Source organism: Solanum stenotomum, chromosome 1 (assembly GCF_019186545.1).
Source record: "Solanum stenotomum isolate F172 chromosome 1, ASM1918654v1, whole genome shotgun sequence".
Classification (NCBI taxonomy): Eukaryota; Viridiplantae; Streptophyta; class Magnoliopsida; order Solanales; family Solanaceae; genus Solanum; species Solanum stenotomum.
Genome location: NC_064282.1, coordinates 27,875,632 through 27,894,933, shown reverse-complemented (window position 1 = coordinate 27,894,933; position 19,302 = coordinate 27,875,632). Strand labels below are relative to the sequence as shown.

General features: G+C 34.7%; 1 pseudogene; it reads left to right on the top strand.

The window, feature by feature from the left end:
* The first annotated feature begins 1,690 nt into the window (after positions 1-1,690).
* LOC125847045 (peroxidase 39-like) lies at positions 1,691-3,881 on the top strand (annotated as a pseudogene).
* The last annotated feature ends 15,421 nt before the right edge of the window (positions 3,882-19,302 follow it).

Genomic DNA, 19,302 nt, shown 5'->3' with positions numbered 1-19,302 from the left:
TTTCTTCAAGAAAATGGCAATCTCATTTTCAATGTAATTATTGTCTCGACAACCTTTATTATAATTAATACTTTGATTGCTCCCTTAGCCTAAAGTATTCTAACCGAAACCAAAACTTCTACGTTACATAAAGCAAAAATAATTCAATTTGGTTAAAGTCGCAATTACAAGATTTCTTCATTGGGTAAATATATACTTGTGGGTAAATGTGATCTTGGAAAGCATAACAATAATAATTTATGAATCGAACTCAATCACAAAAAATAGTTAAGAGCTGAAAACTGTCTGAAAAATCAAAACCATATAAAGAAATAAGACATAATATAAATATGGATTCTTTAACTTGGCTTCACCTGACATTTATGCTCTTCAATTTTGAGTGTGTAGAAATAGACACTTAAACTTATGTAAAATTGAACAAGTAGACATACGCGTTCTACGTGACATAATACACGTAAGACACCACATAGGATACAAAATTGTAATGTAGGACGCCATATATGACACAAAATTGTCATGTAGAACGTCACGTATGACGCATGTGTCTATTTGTTTAATTTAAGTGTCTACTTATACGTACTCAAAATTGAAGTACATAAATACTAGCTGAAGCTACATTAAAAAGTATATTTATGTGTTATACCAAAAAATAAATTTGCCTCCATCCACAGACGTGGACTCAACAAAAGGGATCAACGAAAAAATGTGAACCAAGAGAAGCTAGAAATGTTTATTGATTAAAGTTATTATTGGACATTGCGGATAGCATTTTAAAATTAAATATGATGTCACTTATAATGTAGAAGATATATATTATCTTAAGAAGATATTTAGTTATATGTGTAATTTTTTTTAACGTTATTACTGTAATTTAACCTGTCAACAAAGACAAATACAACTTTTATTTGTAACGTCGGATTCATATGAAATCAATACTTTTAAAGGCGAAATATAAATTTGTGGGAAAAAAATTACTAAAATTGCAATAAATGTAAGTCTGAAACCATAATTTTAAAAATACAATAAATATAATGCTAATTAAGAACCTTAGACGTTCATTAACTATAAAAACTTAAATTCGGGATCCATCTCTACCTATCGGCTATTATATAGTTACTATTTTTAATAGGTTATCTATTAATGTTTATGTCCATAAAAAATTAAGTATAGCTACTTTTTTAAGTTATCTGATTATGTAAAGATTTGTTACAATGCATATATAGAACTTGAAACATGTGAATAAAATAAGAAACGAGCACTCAATCACTATAACAAATAAAGAATTTTATGATAATAATATAATTGACACTATATTATATTTAGTGGCAATAATAATCATGGATATTTATAGCTAATATTACTCTATATAATTACCGCTAAAGGCTTAAGCAACTCTGAATGCAATGCCATTAATTCAATCACCACTAAATATTTTTGCGGCAATAAAACCCATAGTGAATATGTATCTAAAATCTGAACTAGTAACTAAGAAGCAAGTTGTAGTTGATAATTAATATATTAAAAAGTTGTTTAGCTGTTTTCATGTGTTTGGATTAGTACTCGGTCAAGTTAATCACTAGATCTCTCTCTATATATAGAAGGGCTAAACACTAATTACTTAATTATAAGTGAGAACATTAAGGTATTTGCCTAATTAAGAGTAATTGTAGAGAAAAAAAATTGCAAGAAAGAGTGAAGGAGATGGAAGGAGGAATATTGAAGTTTTTGTTGTTCATTATATTAGTTTTTGTTGCAATAGGACATACCAATGGTCAATTAAGAAAAGGATTTTACAAGTCGAGTTGTCCACAAGCTGAACAAATCGTTCAAAACATCACTTGGAAACGTGTTGCTAGTAATTCTACGTTGCCTGCTAAGTTGTTGAGGATGCATTTTCACGATTGCTTTGTCAGGGTACATATGTATTCTCCATACATAATTTTAATTTTTTTCAATTGTCGTTACATAATTTTATACATCTCGATGGAATAATTATTAACGTATACACAAATTTTCTTTTAGGGTTGTGATGGTTCAGTATTGATAGACTCTACAGCAAACAACAGTGCAGAGAAGGCTGCAATACCAAATTTAAGCCTTGGAGGTTTTGATGTGATTGATGAAATAAAGACTGCACTAGAAAACACTTGTCAAGGGGTCGTATCGTGTGCTGATATTTTGACATTAGCGGCTAGAGACTCCGTTTCTTTCCAAGTAAGTAGTTTGATATAAGTTTAATTAATTTCTATACACTGACAACGTCAAAAAAAATGTTTAAGTATAATATTCCATAGTAATTAGTATAAACTAGATTACCTACCTACTATAACATGCTATAATATTCCATAGTAATTTTCGAGATTAGTTATCTGTTATCCCTCGTACTAAACGAGCTCATGACATGAACAAAAAATGCAGTTTAAGAAACCAATGTGGGAAGTGGTAACTGGAAGAAGAGATGGAAGGATTTCAAAGTCTTCAGAAGCACTCTCTGAAATCCCATCACCATTTTTCAATTTCACTTCCCTCAAACAGTCTTTTGCCAACAAAAGCCTCACTGTTCATGATCTTGTGGTTTTATCAGGTACTCTAATTTCTCCACTTCTCCTACTTTATGTTAATTATTTGGTTTATGTAATTAATACTAAATATGAATTCAAACATGTAATTTTCTTATAGTATAAAATTTTACACATTAAGTGTATTTAATTAACTTCTTGTTATATCATTCTATACTATCTGATCAACCAAAGTAGGCTTAGTTTGTACAATTACATGTTGTTGTAGTTAAACTCTAAATTTAAATATAGAGTTTAAGTTCTTTGTATCGTTGGTGGTGTAAAATATATTTTGATAGCATTGAATTGGTAATCTTTAATATTCCTTCCGTCCATGTTTGACTTAACACACTCCTTAAAAAACAATAAATAAAATGACAGTTTTATTATATAACCCTTAATTATTAGTACACGTCTTCTCATTCGTTATTTGGTTTTCCAAGTTGGACAAGTAAAAATAAACACCTGTTTTTAAAATAATAGACAAGTAAATTAAATCAACTGAGGGAGTAAATAGTACGTGACATGTTTTACCGCGTTAGTAATATATACTATTAGTATAAAAATAATCATTACACTATCAATGTATACTACAACAAAAATGATTTTTACCAGCAATTAATTAACGTTAATAGCTTAATTGCCGCTAAATATATATATTTTTAGAGGCAATTAACACTCTTTGTAAATGTCCTAAAAGCCTATAATGATAATAATCCAATGACAATTAACTAATGTTGATTAATATTTTAACACTCTTTGTTAAGGTGTATTATTTATTGCTGCTAAAAGCTGTTTTTGTCGTAGTTAAACATGACATGAGATTCTTGCGATTTTGCAGGGGGACATACAATTGGAGTTGGACATTGTAATCTCTTTAGCAACAGGCTATACAATTTCACAGGAAAAGGAGATTCAGACCCTTCCTTAAATTCAACATATGTAACTTTCTTGAAAACAAAATGTCAAAGCCTTTAAGACAACACAACAACAGTTGAAATGGATCCTGGGAGTTCTATAACCTTTGACAATAATTATTTCTCTGTCTTAAAACAACAAAAGGGCCTTTTTCAATCAGATGCTGCACTTTTGACTAATAAAGGAGCTAAAAATATTGTTGATGAGATGCTTATTGCTGGAAAATTCTTCACTGAATTTAGCCAATCAATGAAGAGAATGGGAGCTATTGGAGTTTTGATTGGATCTAATGGAGAAATTAGGAAAAAATGCAATGTGGTTAATTAATTAATTAATTCTTAAAACCAAGTCTTGTGTGTGTGTGAGAATTTGGTTGAGCTTTGTTTGTTTCTTTTTATTTAGTTGCACAAGGAGTATAAAAATAGAGAGATAGATGTTGTGGTTCGAGTCCTGAGTATGGAGAAAATTTTGTTGGGAGCGTCACCCCAAATGAGTCCTGCAGTGTGCGATCTGAATTTAGTCGGGATTCAATGTGGACTCCTGACACCAGGTGGAAACAAAAAAAATTGTTTTTTGTGTATTGATTAGTGATGTTTATGATTGATTTAATAAGTAATTTGTTTAATTTATTCCATCCATATGAAAGCATAGTAGACCTTTGTATTTGTTTTGACTTTTTGCCTTAATTCCTATGTTCTATGATATTTTATATATCCATACACTTCTATTTGATTAAAATGTATGTGTTATATCGTTTTGATCGTTAACTAAGTTTATGTGACATTTATTTTTGCTAAATTACACGTCATTAGGAGTGAGTGACCGAACACAATAATTTGAAGAATTAGAAAAAAAAAATCATAAGAGGGAAAATTAATGACATTGAAAGAAAAAAGGAAAACGAATTTAATAAAGAGTGTGTTTAGTATGAAGGAATTTTTTTTTTTCTCATGTTCGGTTGGTCAAATTTATTTATTTTTTTGTTTTTTAGGAAAATAATGTGATGACCTGCCACATTATCATGCCATTTAGGCGCCACGTAGCATAAAGTTGTCCAGTGGAAGGCTTATATAGGAAGAAGCCTAGTCCTTGTGGAATATTCTAAAGAAATGTGGGAAATTCCCATGGTAGAACCTAGAATGCCATAGATTTGCATGGAAGATCCTTGGAATATTCTAGGTTTGTAGAGTATTTTAGAGAATGGATTTATTTGTAAATATGCAGGGACTCGTGTAACAATTATTAATTGTACATTAGCTTCTAAATGAGTAGACGAATGAAGGAACATCTATTTGTAAAATCATGAAGCAAAAATCAATCAAGTTCTCTACACTATAATTCTTTATTACAATCCTCGTGTTCCCTACTATTTTCTTAGCGATTACTAGTGTCTTAGGTGATCACTTGACATAGAAAGATTGTGAGCAATTGGTGCAAGAACGTGAAGAAGTTATCAAGTGCTACACATGCATGTGCTTAGTAAAAGACTAAGGATGTGTTATTCTACATTACCTAGAAATTTACTCTAGATTCACCTATAAGTGAAACAAGTTGCTAACGTGCTCTAATGAAACAGTAACAATAATAAGTAATGAACACAATGTTGTTACGTGAAAAACACCCGACTCAAAAGGTGTAAAAATCACAACCTGTACTCATACAAGATTTAACTCCAGCTTCACTAAATTACTGATCGAGCCTCAACAGTCTAAGATTACAAACTCCGTAACTTAAGGAACTAACTCTAATTCCTAAATTTCAAGTTATGGATTTGGATTACAACTCTTGCAATCCTAGAAACTAACTCTAATTCCTAAACTTCAAGTTATGAATTCAGATTACAACTCTTGCAATCCTAGGAACTAACTCTAAATCCTAAACTTCAACACAAATGTAACACTTTGCTATTTGGAAGAACTAGAAAGACTTGGAATTATAAAGAGTCATTTTCGGAAAGAATAAAAAAAATCTGGAAATTTGTTTAAGTTATGTTAAGCTTGAGTTTTGGGTCAACTTAAAATAACCATAACTCCTATATCAGGATGAGTTAGGTGTGCTACAAGATACCGTAGAAAAGATCTTTGAATTATCTTTCCAACACTGCCAAATTTGCTTGATTTTGAGTTCGTATGAGGGAGATATGGCCATTTAAAGTTGGGTTGTCTAGATAAGAAAAGTCAAAACCGGATTTTAGAAGGGTATTATGGTCTTTTCGTTACCCCATTAATTAAATTCGATTTTGGTAATTAAGTAGGGGTCTAAACTGAATTGGTTCAGTTTACACTTTGCAAAATTAAGTTAGGGTTTTGAGAGAAGAGAAAACAAAGAGGAGAAAGGAGGAGAAGAAGCAAGGATTCGTCACGTTCTTGAAGCTAAGCTTGTGAATTTCGCCAAGGGTTGATCCCTACGAGGTATGTGAGATCACATAGCATTGAGTTAGTTCAGCCACTCGCCAATTATGATTCAATTCAGCGAATTTATGTTCTAGAAAGTATAGAAATTGAGTTCTTGATGGATTTCCTTGAAGTGTCTATTGGGTTCTTGATTGTTGAAGTTGTTGAGAAGTTCTTGATTTAAATTCATGAAACTAGATGTCGTTTTGAGTAGATTCTTGCATATTTTGGTTATGTAGTCGAATCTAAGTGTTTGGGAAAAGAACCAATCGAATCTAGAGGGTTTAGAGTTGAAAAACAAGCAAGAAAATTCGTCAAAAATCTAGGAATAGGTCTAGGGCACCGCACCACTCAGAGTTCCCCAAGATAGAGTCTGAAGTTAGGGCTCTGGGGCACTGCGCTAGCCAGTTCGCCCCAACCTAGACTAAGAAGTTTTGCCTCTGGCTCCCCGCGCCAATCAGAGCGCCAGGGTTGCCAGGCCTTCTACCTTTTCCCACTTCTTTCCATTTGAGTTCCCTTGCAACGTACCTAAGTTTTCTAATCGATTCTACACTCTAAGGTACGTCTAAACACCATGAAATCATCCATAAACATGATATCATGGACCTTGAATCCATAATTCAATTCAAGGAAAGTTAAGAGTTAAGCCAAGAGAAGTCCATAGAGTTTTCCAAAAGTCTTTTACAAATGTTTTAACTTTGTTTTCCGGCTTGAGTTTTGAGTTGAGTAAAGAGTAAGAGTAAAGTTCATTTTCTTCAAAAGATTATACGGGAACTAAGTATTCCCACGAGTTAAAATATTTTCACATTTAAACAAGAAAGGAAACACCGATTTCCAAGAGAGCTTTTAAGCTAGCTTTGAGTAATTACTCAAATCATAGAAAGAGTTTTGTTTTTAAAACATATGAGCTGAGTTTAATTTGGGAGTAGTATTGAGCACCGATATGGGGACGAGTTCATAATAATTCAAATCTCCATAAACCATGTAGTAGGGGTGCGCATCGGTCGATTCGGTTCGATTTTAGGTGTTATTGGTTCAGTTTATCGGTTTTCGGTTTGTAAATACTTCAAACCGATAACCAAACCAATAACATATTTCTTATCGGTTTTTGGTTAATCGGTTTATGGTACTTAACAGTTCAGTTTTCGATTTAACCAATAAGAAAATACTCATATATATTATATACACGATAAGAAAATTTTCAAATAAACCATATGATTTTTCCAGCATTTGGCATGAAAGTAATAATCATAAAAGTAACAATCATTTTTCTTGCAAGTTTATACACTAGACACATTCAAAGGAAAAAGTGTGAAAGTAACAATCGTTTAACCATTAACAATAAGACTAGTAAATTTAGTATAGTCTTATTGGGTTATCGGTTTAACCATTAACAAAAATTATAAAACCGGAAACCGAACCAATAACCCAATAAAAAATTTTGCAAAACCGTTTAAAAATTGTTAGCCCAATAACCCAATATCAATAAACCAATAGTGTTTTTTTCGGTTCGGTTTATTGGTTAAATCGGTTTTTATACACCCCTACCATGTAGCCATCGTGGGTAGAAAGGGTCATACTTTTTAGATGACACCTTGATGCTTTTTAGCATAGACTAGTGGATCCATTTAGTTGAGGCGTTCTATATCCCGGCAAGTTGTAGGACAGTTCTGGCAGCGTGGGTGAGACATTGTATCATCACATTAGCTCATAATGATGGTTGTCAGTTAGAGAAACTCCCACATAATTATATTACTTTATTATATGAGTAAATTGAGTTGTTATTGCTATTTTAAATGCTTTATATAAACTACACATCTACTGTTGTTTTATTTTGTATTTAAGTTGAGTATCCATGAGTTGAGTAAAGCTAAGGTAAGTGTTCTTTTCAGATTCATTTCAAGCTTATGTCGTGTTTAGTTTTCCCCTCACATGCTTGTACATTCAATGTACTGACACCATTTGGCCTTATGCACACACAGGTAACCAGGATCATCACCCACCGCCTCGTTGATCCAGTTTAGCACTTAAAGTATGTTGGTGAGCTTCTTTGCTTTTCAGAGGATTCCCTTTTTATTGCTTTGATTAGTTAGTTCATTAGGATGTCGTGGGTCTTGTCCCGACGTCCATCTCTGTTAGAGGCTTCATAGATAGTTAGTTAGTTCATTTTGTCATTATCTTGTTATTGGCTTATGTTCAGATTTGAGTTGCCACTTTGGCTAAGTCAAATATTTATTTCTAAAACATTCTGAGTTTAGTTTGAGATAGTTGAGTTATCTTGCATTTAAATTCTCCTCTTAACGCTTAAAGTCTTCCGCTAAGAGTCTAGCCAGGTCAAGAGTTCTCTTGGGGCCATCAATGGTTCTCGAGTGTTAGTCCCGCCCAGGATGTAGGCTCGGGGTGTGATAAACTTTGTATCAGAGCACAGAGTTCAAGAGTCCTAGGGAGTCTATGAAGTCATATCTGTAGAGTCCTAGTTATCGGTGTGAAATGCGCCACATCTTTCATTAAGAGGCTGCAACATTTAGGAACTATCTCACTTTTTTTCATATTCATGTTGTGCGATAGAGTTAATCTCTATAAAGTTTCCTTCTAACTCGTGCTTGCACATGTCTTTCAGATCATGCCTCCATGAAGAGCTATTCAAGGTCGTCCTTCTAGGAGGAATGTTGAGGAGTAAGGGGTACCTAATGCACCAGAAGTGCAACCCCAAGGAGAGGTCACCAATGTTGAATTTTAGGAAGCAATCCGAATGCTAAGTCAAGCTATGACCAACCAAGTTAGGCAACAAAGAGGGGCTCAACAGGAAGAGGCTGATACTTTGAGGATCCGTGAGTTCTTGAGGATGAATCCTCCAAGCTTCACTAGTTCAAGCACTACTAAGGATCCAAAAAGCTTTGTAGAAGAACTCCAAAAAATGTTTGAGGTTATGCACGTTGCCGATGTTGAGCGAGTGGAACTAGCTACCTATCAACTGAAGAGTGTTGCTAGGACTTGGTTTGACCAGTGGAAGAAGAGTAGGGCTGAGGATGCACTAGTTTTGAGTTGGGTTGTGTTTGAGAGTACTTTCTTGGGGAGTTTCTTTCCCTATGAACTGAGAGAAGCCAAAGTATGGGAATTCCTTACCCTTAAGCAGGTTTCACTGAGTGTTCATGAGTACAGTTTGAAGTTCACCCAACTTTCCCGATATGCTCCTGAGATGGTTGCGGATATGAGAAACAAGATGATTCTATTTGTTGTTGGGTTGTCTCGTCTGTCTAGTAAGGAGGGCAAGGCAGCGATGCTAATAGGGGACATGGACATAGCGAGACTTATGGTTTATGTGCAGTAGGTTGAGGAAGAGAAGTTGAGGGATAGAAAAGAATTCAAAAACAAGAAAGCTAAGACAGGGAATGAGTCCGGGCAGCAAATGAGTAATGTGAATCGTTCTTCCTTTCAACATAAGCAAAAGGGACCTGCTCCATCATCTTCTAGTGCACCTACACCAACAAAGGTAAGTATAATAGTCAGAATTCGCAGAACGTCAGAGCTAAACTTGTGCGGTCTCAAGGTAGTGTGGCACAAAGAGGTAACTAGTCTCCTGCATGTGCTAAGTGTTGTAGGAACCACCTAGGTAAGTTTCGCAATGGCTCCACTAGTTCTTTCAAGTGTGGTCAAGAAGTTCACTTCATGAAAGAATGCCCTAAGAACCGACAAGGTAATGGTAATCAGGGTAATAGAGCCCAATCTTCATCAATTGCTCCACCAGACAACAGGACTGCACCTAGATGAGCTACTTCAGGTATCGACGGATGAGCAAACCGCCTATATGTTATCACCAGTCGTCAAGAGCAAGAGAATTCTCCAGATGTTGTCACTAGTATGATCAAAGTCTTTTCTCTTGATGCTTATGCTTTGCTAGACCCAGGTGCAAGTTTATCTTTTGTGACTCCTTATGTTGCAGTAAATTTTAATGTTCTTCCTGAGAAACTTTGTGATCCCTTTTGTGTTTCTACACTTATTGGGGAGTCTATTCTAGTTGAGTGAGTCTATCATGATTGTACCATTTCTGTCAATCACAGGAGCACCATGGCTAATTTAGTTGAGTTAGACATGGTTGATTTTGATGTTATTCTGGGTACGGAGTGACTTCATACCTGTTATGCCTCTATTGGTTGTAGAACTCGAGTTATCAAGTTCCAGTTTCCTAATGAGCCAGTTATAGAGTAGAGTAGCGGTTCAGCAGTGCCTAAAGATCGTTTCATTTCGTACCTTAAGGTGAGAAAGCTAGTTTCCAAGGGTTGTGTCTATCACTTAGTTTGAGTTAATGATTCTAGTGTTGAGACACCTCATATTGAGTCAGTTCCAGTTGTGAGTGAGTTTCCATAAGTCTTTCCTGATGATCTACCCGGAGTCCCTCCTGAGAGAGAAATAGACTTCGGTATAAATATCCTTCCCGATACTCATCCTATATCTATTATGCCAAATAAAATGACACCAACAGAGTTAAAAAAGTTAAAAGAGCAGTTGAAAGATCTCCTAGAGACATGTTTCATTCGACCAAGTGTCTCACCTTGGAGCGCTCTGGTCTTATTTGTGAGGAAGAAGGATGTTCCCTTAGAATGTGTATAGATTATCGTCAGTTGAACAAGGTTACTATAAAAAATAAGTATCCTATTATGAGTTTAGATGATCTTTTCGATCAACTTCAGGGTGCCACTTGTTTATCTAAGATAGACCTCAGATTTGGCTACCATCAGTTAAGAGTAAGGGAATGTGATATTCCAAAGACAACATTCAAAACCCATTATGGTCATTATGAGTTCCTAGTTATGTCCTTTGGTTTGACTAATGCGCCTGCAACATTCATGGACCTTATGAATAAAGTATTCAAGCCTTATTTAGATATGTTTGTTATCATGTTCATTGATGACATACTAATCTATTCGAGGAATCAGAAAGATCATACTAGCCATCTAAGAATAGTTCTCCAGACTCTAAAGGATAGAGAGTTGTATGCTAAATTCTCTAAATGTGAGTTTTGGCTTGAGTGTGTGGCATTCTTAGGCCACATTATTTCCGGTGATGGGATTAGAGTTGACACTCAGAAAATAGAGGGAGTGCAGAATTGTCCTAGACCTACATCTCCAAATGATATTAGGAGTTTCTTGGGGTTGGCTGGATATTATAAAAGGTCCATAGAGGGGTTCTCATCTATTTCATCCCCTTTGACCAAGTTGACTCTAAAAACTGTGAAGTTTCAATGGTCTGAAGCTTGTGAGAAAAACTTTCAAGAATTGAAAAAAAGGTTGACTACTGCCCTAGTATTGACCTTACTAGAAGGTACTCAAGGTTAAGTTGTTTATTCAAGAGGTAGTCAGACTTCATAGGGTTTCAGTATCGATTATTTCAGATAGAGGTGCCCAGTTTACTGCATAGTTTTGGAAGTCTTTCCAGCAAGGTTTGAGTTTGAAGGTGAACTTAAGTACTGCTTTTCATCCTCAGACAGATGGTCAAGCAGAGCGCACTATTCAGACTCTAAAAGATATGTTGAGGGCCTGTGTGATTGATTTCAAAGGTAACTGGGATGATCACCTACCTCTCATTGAGTTTGCTTATAACAATAGTTACTACTTTAGCATTCAGATGGCTCCATATGAAGCCCTTTATGGGAGAAGATGCAGACCTACAACTGGATGGTTTGAGGTTGGTGAAGCTGGGTTGATAGGACCAGACTTAGTTCACCAAGCTATGGAGAAAGTGAACGTTATTCAAGAGGGGTTGAAAACAACGCAAAGTTGTCAGAAATCTGCACTGATGTTAGAAGAAGGGAGTTAGAGTTAGAAGTAGATGATTGGGTATACTTGAAAGTTTCACCCATGAATGGTGTTATGAGATTTGGTAAGAAGGGGAAGCTTAGTCCCCGTTGTATTGTCCCTTACAGAATATCCAAAAGGATTAATAATGTAACTTATGAGTTGGAGCTACAACAAGAGTTAGCAGCGGTCCATTCGGTATTTCATGTTTCTATGTTGAATAAGTGCATGGGAGATCCTTCACTTATTATACCAACTGAAGATATTGGTATCAAGGATAGCTTGTCATATGAGGAGATCCTTGTGGCGAGACGTTGTATCATCACATTAGCTCATAATGATGGTTGTCGGTTAGAGAAAATTCTACATAATTATATTACTTTATTATATGAGTAAATTGAGTTGTTATTACTGTTTTAAATATTTTATATAAATTGCACCTCTATTGTTGTTTTATTTTGCATTTGAGTTGAGTATCTATGAGTTGAGTAAAACTAAGGTAAGCGTTCTTTTCAGATTCATTTCAAGCTTATGTCGTGTTTAGTTTTCCCCTCGCATGCTCGTACATTCAATGAATTGATGTCATTTGGCCTGCATCATTTTATGGTGCAGACACAGGTAACCAGGATCAGCACCCAGCGCCTCGTTGATCCAGTTGAGCACTCAGAGTTAGTTGGTGAGCCTCCTTGCTTTCTGGAGGATTCCCTTTTTATTGCTTTGATTAGTTAGTTCATTAGGATGTCGTGGGTCTTGTCCCAACCTCCATCTCAGTTGTTAGAGGCTTCATAGACAATTAGTTAGTTCATTTTGTCATTATCTTGTTATTGACTTATGTTCAGATTTGAGTTGTCACTTTGACTAAGTTAAATGTTTATTTCCAAAACATTCTGAGTTTAGTTTGAGACAGTTGAGTTATCTTGCATTTGAATTATCTTTTGAATGCTTAAAATCTTCCGCTGAGGGTCTAGCCAAGCCAAGGGTTCACTTGGGGCAAACAATGGTTCTCGAGTGCCAGTCCCGCCCAGGGTGTAGGCTCAAGCCGTGACAATAAACCTCCCAAGGTATATGTTCCCAATTCTTCGAGTTGCCTACAACTTGAAGACAACACTCTTAATTCACTTTATAACTCACTGAACTAAGATTACATCAAGATTCAATTTCAAAGAAAAAGTTCTAATACATAAACTCTGCAAAAGGACCTGATTTTTCAATGTATTCCTTTAATCCGCTGGTAGCACTTGCGAAGTCAATTTCTCAATTGCCTTTTCTGTTATATAAGTGCACAAGTATTCTGGATGATTTCATCTCTATTTAAGCACAATTTCTTCATAGAGTTATTCTTCACTTCAAATTCCTAATTGATTTGAACTCTCTTCACTTAGAGTTCTACTTCAAGTGAAACTCCTTGCTTCTTTAAACTCATTCTTCAAATCAAATTCATTAATTTTTTTGTGTTGTAGTCAAACTCCGACTCTTTAATTGAGCACTCACGTGAAGAGTTCTACTTCAAGTGAGACTCCCTGTTTTACTGAAACTCTTTACCTCTTTCTTCTAGGGGTGTACAAAATCGAACCAAACCGCAAACCGAGTCAAATTGGAAGAAAAACCTGACTAGTGATTTGGTTTGACTTGGTTTGGTATTGAAAAAAAACCTGACTATATTTGGGGTTGTTTGGTTTTAACTAAAAAAAACCAATCCGAGACCAAACCAACCCGACATTATATATATAATTTTAAAATTTTATTTTATACACAAAAATATTTACTTTGATATAATTTTTAAATATTTCTTATACTTTTTCATAGTTTTTATCTTTATAATATATTATTTCAAGTTTGAAACTTAGAATTCTGAATGGCCCGATAAAGATTATAGTTCACAAATGTTGGTAATTATAATAAAGCTTAAATCAAAATCAAATAAATACTAATGCAAAAAGAAAATCAATTCAACATTAAGAATGACAATAATATTTAATATTTGTTCTTTAGTTTTACATTGGTTTAGACAATTAAAATACATAATCTAATTTTAATTTCCTTTAATATTTAGTCATGTAACTAATACTTATTGAGCTTATTTTAGCATGATTTAGTACTTTAAAATTATGATCATTTTACTTATGACTTGTTAATTTATAATATTTGTTTTACGCGATTTTATTATTATTATTATTTTTGTTGGATATTTTAGTGTCATCAATCATATAATATTTTGTGTTATTTTTTTAAGAAACATCTTAGATAGTTGTATTTTGGTAGGACTAAAGAAATAATTGAAGTACAACTAAATTATATGTTTGTATGAATACTTTACCGGAAAAACCCGAAACAACCTGAAAAATAAAAAAAACCCAAAAAAACCCGAGGTTGAAAAACCCGAGTTTTATTGGTTTGGTTTATAAATTTAAAAATCCAACACAAATGATTTGGTTTGATATTTGAAAAATTCGAATAAACCCGGCCATGTAGAACCCTACTTTCTTCAAATCAAACTCATTCTTTTGTGCTTTGTGATTCATCACTTCTTTGTTTCCTTGAGTTTTATCATGAAATTAACATTATCGATTTCTTGATTTCTGCACTCTTATCTTTATTCATTTTTTAAAAAATTCAAAATTCAACTGTTCATGATAGTGTACCTTTAAAGGATGTTGACTGACGTGTTTAATCTTTCTTTGTCAATCATCAAAACTACATAAACTCCAACAGAATATGACAATAAGATCCTTAAAAATAAAAAATAACTTCTCTAATAATAATAAAAAACAAATGGTATTATTTATCTCCTCCAAAGTTTAGAACCTTACAACCACCAAAACCTCACACTCAACCCCCCCCCCCCCCCCCAAACTAAACCCCCTCCACTAGCACTTCACATATTTTTAAAAAAATTTCCACCCCCACCACACCAAACATCCCTGCCCCCCCTCCCCCACCCCCCACCCCCCGAAAAAATTAAACCTCAGTGATACTCTATCTCTAGTAGGTACTAAGAAAACACTAGCGAAAAGTGATACCATTATGATCAAGTCTAAACTGATCAGAAAGTATTTTCGGAGTTGAACATAAGAGAGGAAGGATTTGGAGAGAGAGTGAGCTAATTTGGAGTGAAAGAGTAAATTAGTGCGATAATTACGTGGATAGTGATTTATTTTGGACTATTTTTAAGGAATGATTTAACTAAGTGTATCTGACTCCAAATTTAGTTCATAATTAATAAATAGTGGGATATTGTAATTGCTTGAAATATAAGATTGGTTTAGTCAATATAGTACATATGTATATTTAATATATAGTAATAATCTTTCACTAATTTTCACTAGTATAGATTTAACTCTCACACTCTTTAACCTTCATATTTTCTTAACCTTTCGTATGCCTACGTGAACATGATAAATAGAACAAAAACTCATATATATGGTTGTAGATCACCCAACAAAATTGGCAAACAATGAACAGAATAACCAAATTTTCAATCTTTTCAGTACTCGCCTAATATTGGTGCAAAGGGCTCTTATCAAGCGGACAAAAGCTACTATCATCCATTAGTAGACTTTTTTTTAAAAGTTAATTTGGACATGAGGTCCATTTTATTAACGCCTTAAAAAGACCAATAATTCAAGCATACAAAAAAAGTCACCTGATCGGCCCAAACCAACCCATCAGGTTATACATACAATACCCTATACAGTAGGGTTTCCTAATTAGTTCACTTAGCTCTTTCGACTTTTCCATCTTCTCCATTTCTTTCTCTCTGACCACCGCTTGAAGATGTTCACGATGGTGTTCTTCCACACTAAGTTTTTGACTCTTCTTCTTTGGATAATCAACATCTTTCATGACCAACGTTCTTTGTATATTGTGACTTGCAGCTTCCAAAAGGTTTGTTTTCCTTTCCCTTATTTTGTCCCCTAATCTCCTCTTTCTAGCTGAACAATCTTTTCTTGCAGGGGTACTCTCCGGTGTAGGTTCATGCTGAGCTTGATAGAGAGTGTGAGCCTTGCATTTGAGCTTTGTAGATCTGTGTAAGTACTGCTCAAACTCTTTATCTTTTCCATCCTTCTTTATGCAACTAACACCTTGTGTTTTCCAGTTGAGGCCGAATAGGAGTAAACCAGTTGGCTCTCGTACTTTTTCATCACGATTTCTCCGCTGGATGCACGCTTTGGATTCAGATATGACTCCTTGACTCTTGACTTTTGCAGGTCCCTATATCACTTTTTGCTGGCTGTCATATCTTAGGAGTAGTTCCTGTGTAACTTTTTTTTCTCCAAAAATAGATAAATCTTCCCCGTATATAATATAGTTGTGGAACCCTGTGGCTTTAGTGTTGTAACTAAGCATGTTGATAATTGTTATTGTTGTATATTCTCCTTGTTTAGATCCTAACTGATGGGACCTCATGTTTATCAATGTTAGGAATTTTTTTTTCTAAACTTGGAAGTTGATGAAAGTATTGAAATACCATTTTATGCTATATATTAATTGCCATATTTGCTATGAAATCTGGTAACTGATTTGTTTCTTTAAAAATATGCCAAATCTGTACATTTATTTGCTGCATTATTTCCTGAATGTCTTCCACTTTCTCAACGATCTCCCATGGAATTCTCCAATTTCCACTAATCATGTTTCTGAGGCTAATGAGTTTGTTTCTTGTCTCACCTGCCTTAAGCCATTTTTTAAACAAAACTGTAATGCCTTCTACGCCGCTGTTACCTCTGCTTCCATATTGGTGGTCTCACCTATGCTATGAGCCTCCGCATATACAAGATCTCCGTTCATGTCCCTTATACAGTACCCATATGAAATCTTCCTTTGATTCCCTTTGCTAGCTCTATCTGTATTGCATGTCACCTACCCTTCACTTGGTTTCATCCATCTGACCACTTGGTAATGTAGTGTTGCCCTGTAATTCTGTAAAATCTCCACCATTTGTGGCCAATAGTATGTCATTCTTTTAATCCATGGAAATTTTGTCCTTACTAACTGATATATTATCAATTGACACTGATAATACATATTGTTGTAAGTTATTTCTTTTCCATGTTTTTTAGAATTTCTCTGCTTCCACAATTCCCACATAATGACTGCTGGAACAGCTTTCAGGATTTGTTCTAACTTGTTTGACGCCTTGTGTTCCTACCATTTGAAAATGAGTTGTTGTAAATTCAACTTATTTATAATTAAACCTGCACATGACGCAAACTGCTTCCATAGCTTTTGGGCTATGAGAGCTGTTAGTAATAGGTGATTCATTATTTCCATTTTCCCTTTCGTGCAACAGTAATATTTGGACACCACTGATATTTTCATCTTCTTAAGATTATCATCTGTGGCAATCTTCCTCCTCCATACTCTCCACAAAAAGAAACTAATCTTGATTGGCATTCCTCTAATCCACATGTACCTTCTCCATTCCTCTTCTGCCTTTCTACCTCTCATTAGGTGGTACGCTGATTTAATAGTAAAGAGACCAGTCGTATTACCACTCCACCAAGCCTTATCAATGCCAACCTCCGATGACTTAGGCCTGATGTTTAGGATTATATGCTCAGCTATCTCATCTGATAAAATACTTTTTTGTTTTGGCTCATCCCACACTTCATTTATGATGAAGTCTTTTACTTCACGTTCTTCCTCTGGTGCTAGATCCCCTTCTGATAGTATAGAGCTTCTTGCCTAGTCCAGTTGTCAAATCAAAAGCTGGAATTTCCAGCTTGTATTTGCAACCAAATGTCTTTTTCCACTTCCTCTCTGACTGTGATCATTTTCCTCCATACTTGTGAAGCACCCAAGCTTGTGACAACCACAAGATGTAATTTCTTACAGTATTTATTCCACATGTACTCTGCCCATATTGATGTTGTGGAAACACGAAAGTTCCACAAAAACTTAGCAAAAAGGGCTTTGTTTACATCATGTAATGATCGAAAGCCAACTCCTCCCTCTACCTTTGGATAACATAATTCTCCCCATGCCACCCAGTGTTTTCCTTTAATTCCTCCCAAATTTCCCCAAAAAAATTTAGAAAAAATCTGGTGAATTTGATCCAACACGTTTTAGGTGGGTTCAAAGCTAATAACATATACACAGACATAGATTGGAGCACATTGTTGATAAGTATTCATTTTCCACCAAATGTCAAAAATTTATTATGCCACATTAAGATTCTTTTGACAATTTTCTGGACCATTTCCGCATAATATATCAATCTCCTCCTTCCATAGAACACTAGACAACCCAGATAGGTAAAAGGAAAATTACCTTGTTGTATCCATGTCAATCTTCGCATTCTAATAGCTACTATCAACAGAGTATTGTCATGAAGGTAAAAGAAACTCTTTGATTTATTAACTTTTTGCCTAGAAACCATTTCATATTCCTTAAGAATCCTCATCATTTTGATTATTGACCCTCTCTCTCCTAACCCAAATAGAATTATGTCATCAACATAGGATAAATGATTTATTTTAGGACTCCACTTCGTAAGTCCATAACCCTTTACTTCTCATCCCTATGCAAGTTGTTTAACCCTCTAGATAAGACTTCTGCAACAATTATGAATAAAGTAGGTGATAAATGATCACCATGTTTCAAACCTCTCGATGATTGGAAAAAACCATTAGTAATGCCATTTACTAGCACTGAATACCAATTGTTAGACATTATCCTCCATACCATATCTATAATCACCTTAGCAAAACCAAATTTTCTCAACACTTCTGTGAGAAAAATCCAAGAAACTCGATCATATGCCTTTGCCATATCTAGCTTCACCACCACATTGTTATTTCTCTTGTTAATATCTCTTATTATATCCTGAGCCAATAGGATATTCTCTATAATGCTCATTCCTTTAACAAAATCTGATTGGTTTTGTGATATGATTTTTGGTAAAACCAATATCATCCTCTCATGTACCATTCTAGAGATAATCTTATTTATGAAAGAACTAAGACTTATGGGTCACAAGTCTGTAAATCTCTTGACTGATTCTTTCTTGAGTAGCAATGCTAAATTTGTATAGGTTATGAACTTGGGGAGCTCTTGCCCACAGAAAAAGGCTCATACCACATTTGTGATGTCTTTCCCTACTACCTCCCAACATGATTGAAAAAATGCCTGTAAATCCATCTTGACCACATGCGCTACTCCCACTTAATGCAAAAACCACTTGTTTTACTTCTTCCTGGTCTGGAGTTTTTGTCATTTCTGCATTATCTTCTATTGTGATGCACTTGGGGATATGATCAATCATTGTGTAATCCTTTGCTATATTCTCCTCTAAAAATAGGTTTTTGAAGTACTCCAATGTTGCATTCCCAATTTCGCAATTGGATTTCAAACCCACTCCCTATTATGTGATTATCTCAGCAATGTGAAGTTTTTTCCTTCTTCCTTTCACATATGAATGAAAAAACTTGGTTGAACCATTTCATCCCCGCTTTTTGCCGCCAAAACTCCTCCTCCAATCTAAAACATTTCTTTAAATCAGCTTCAACCTAACTTAATGCAGCCCTATTATCTGCAGATGGATATATTTACAATTGCGCTTCCTTTACTTTTATAATATCCTCTAATGTGGCAATTTGTTGAAACACATTGCCAAAAACTTCTTTACTCCACGTGGAT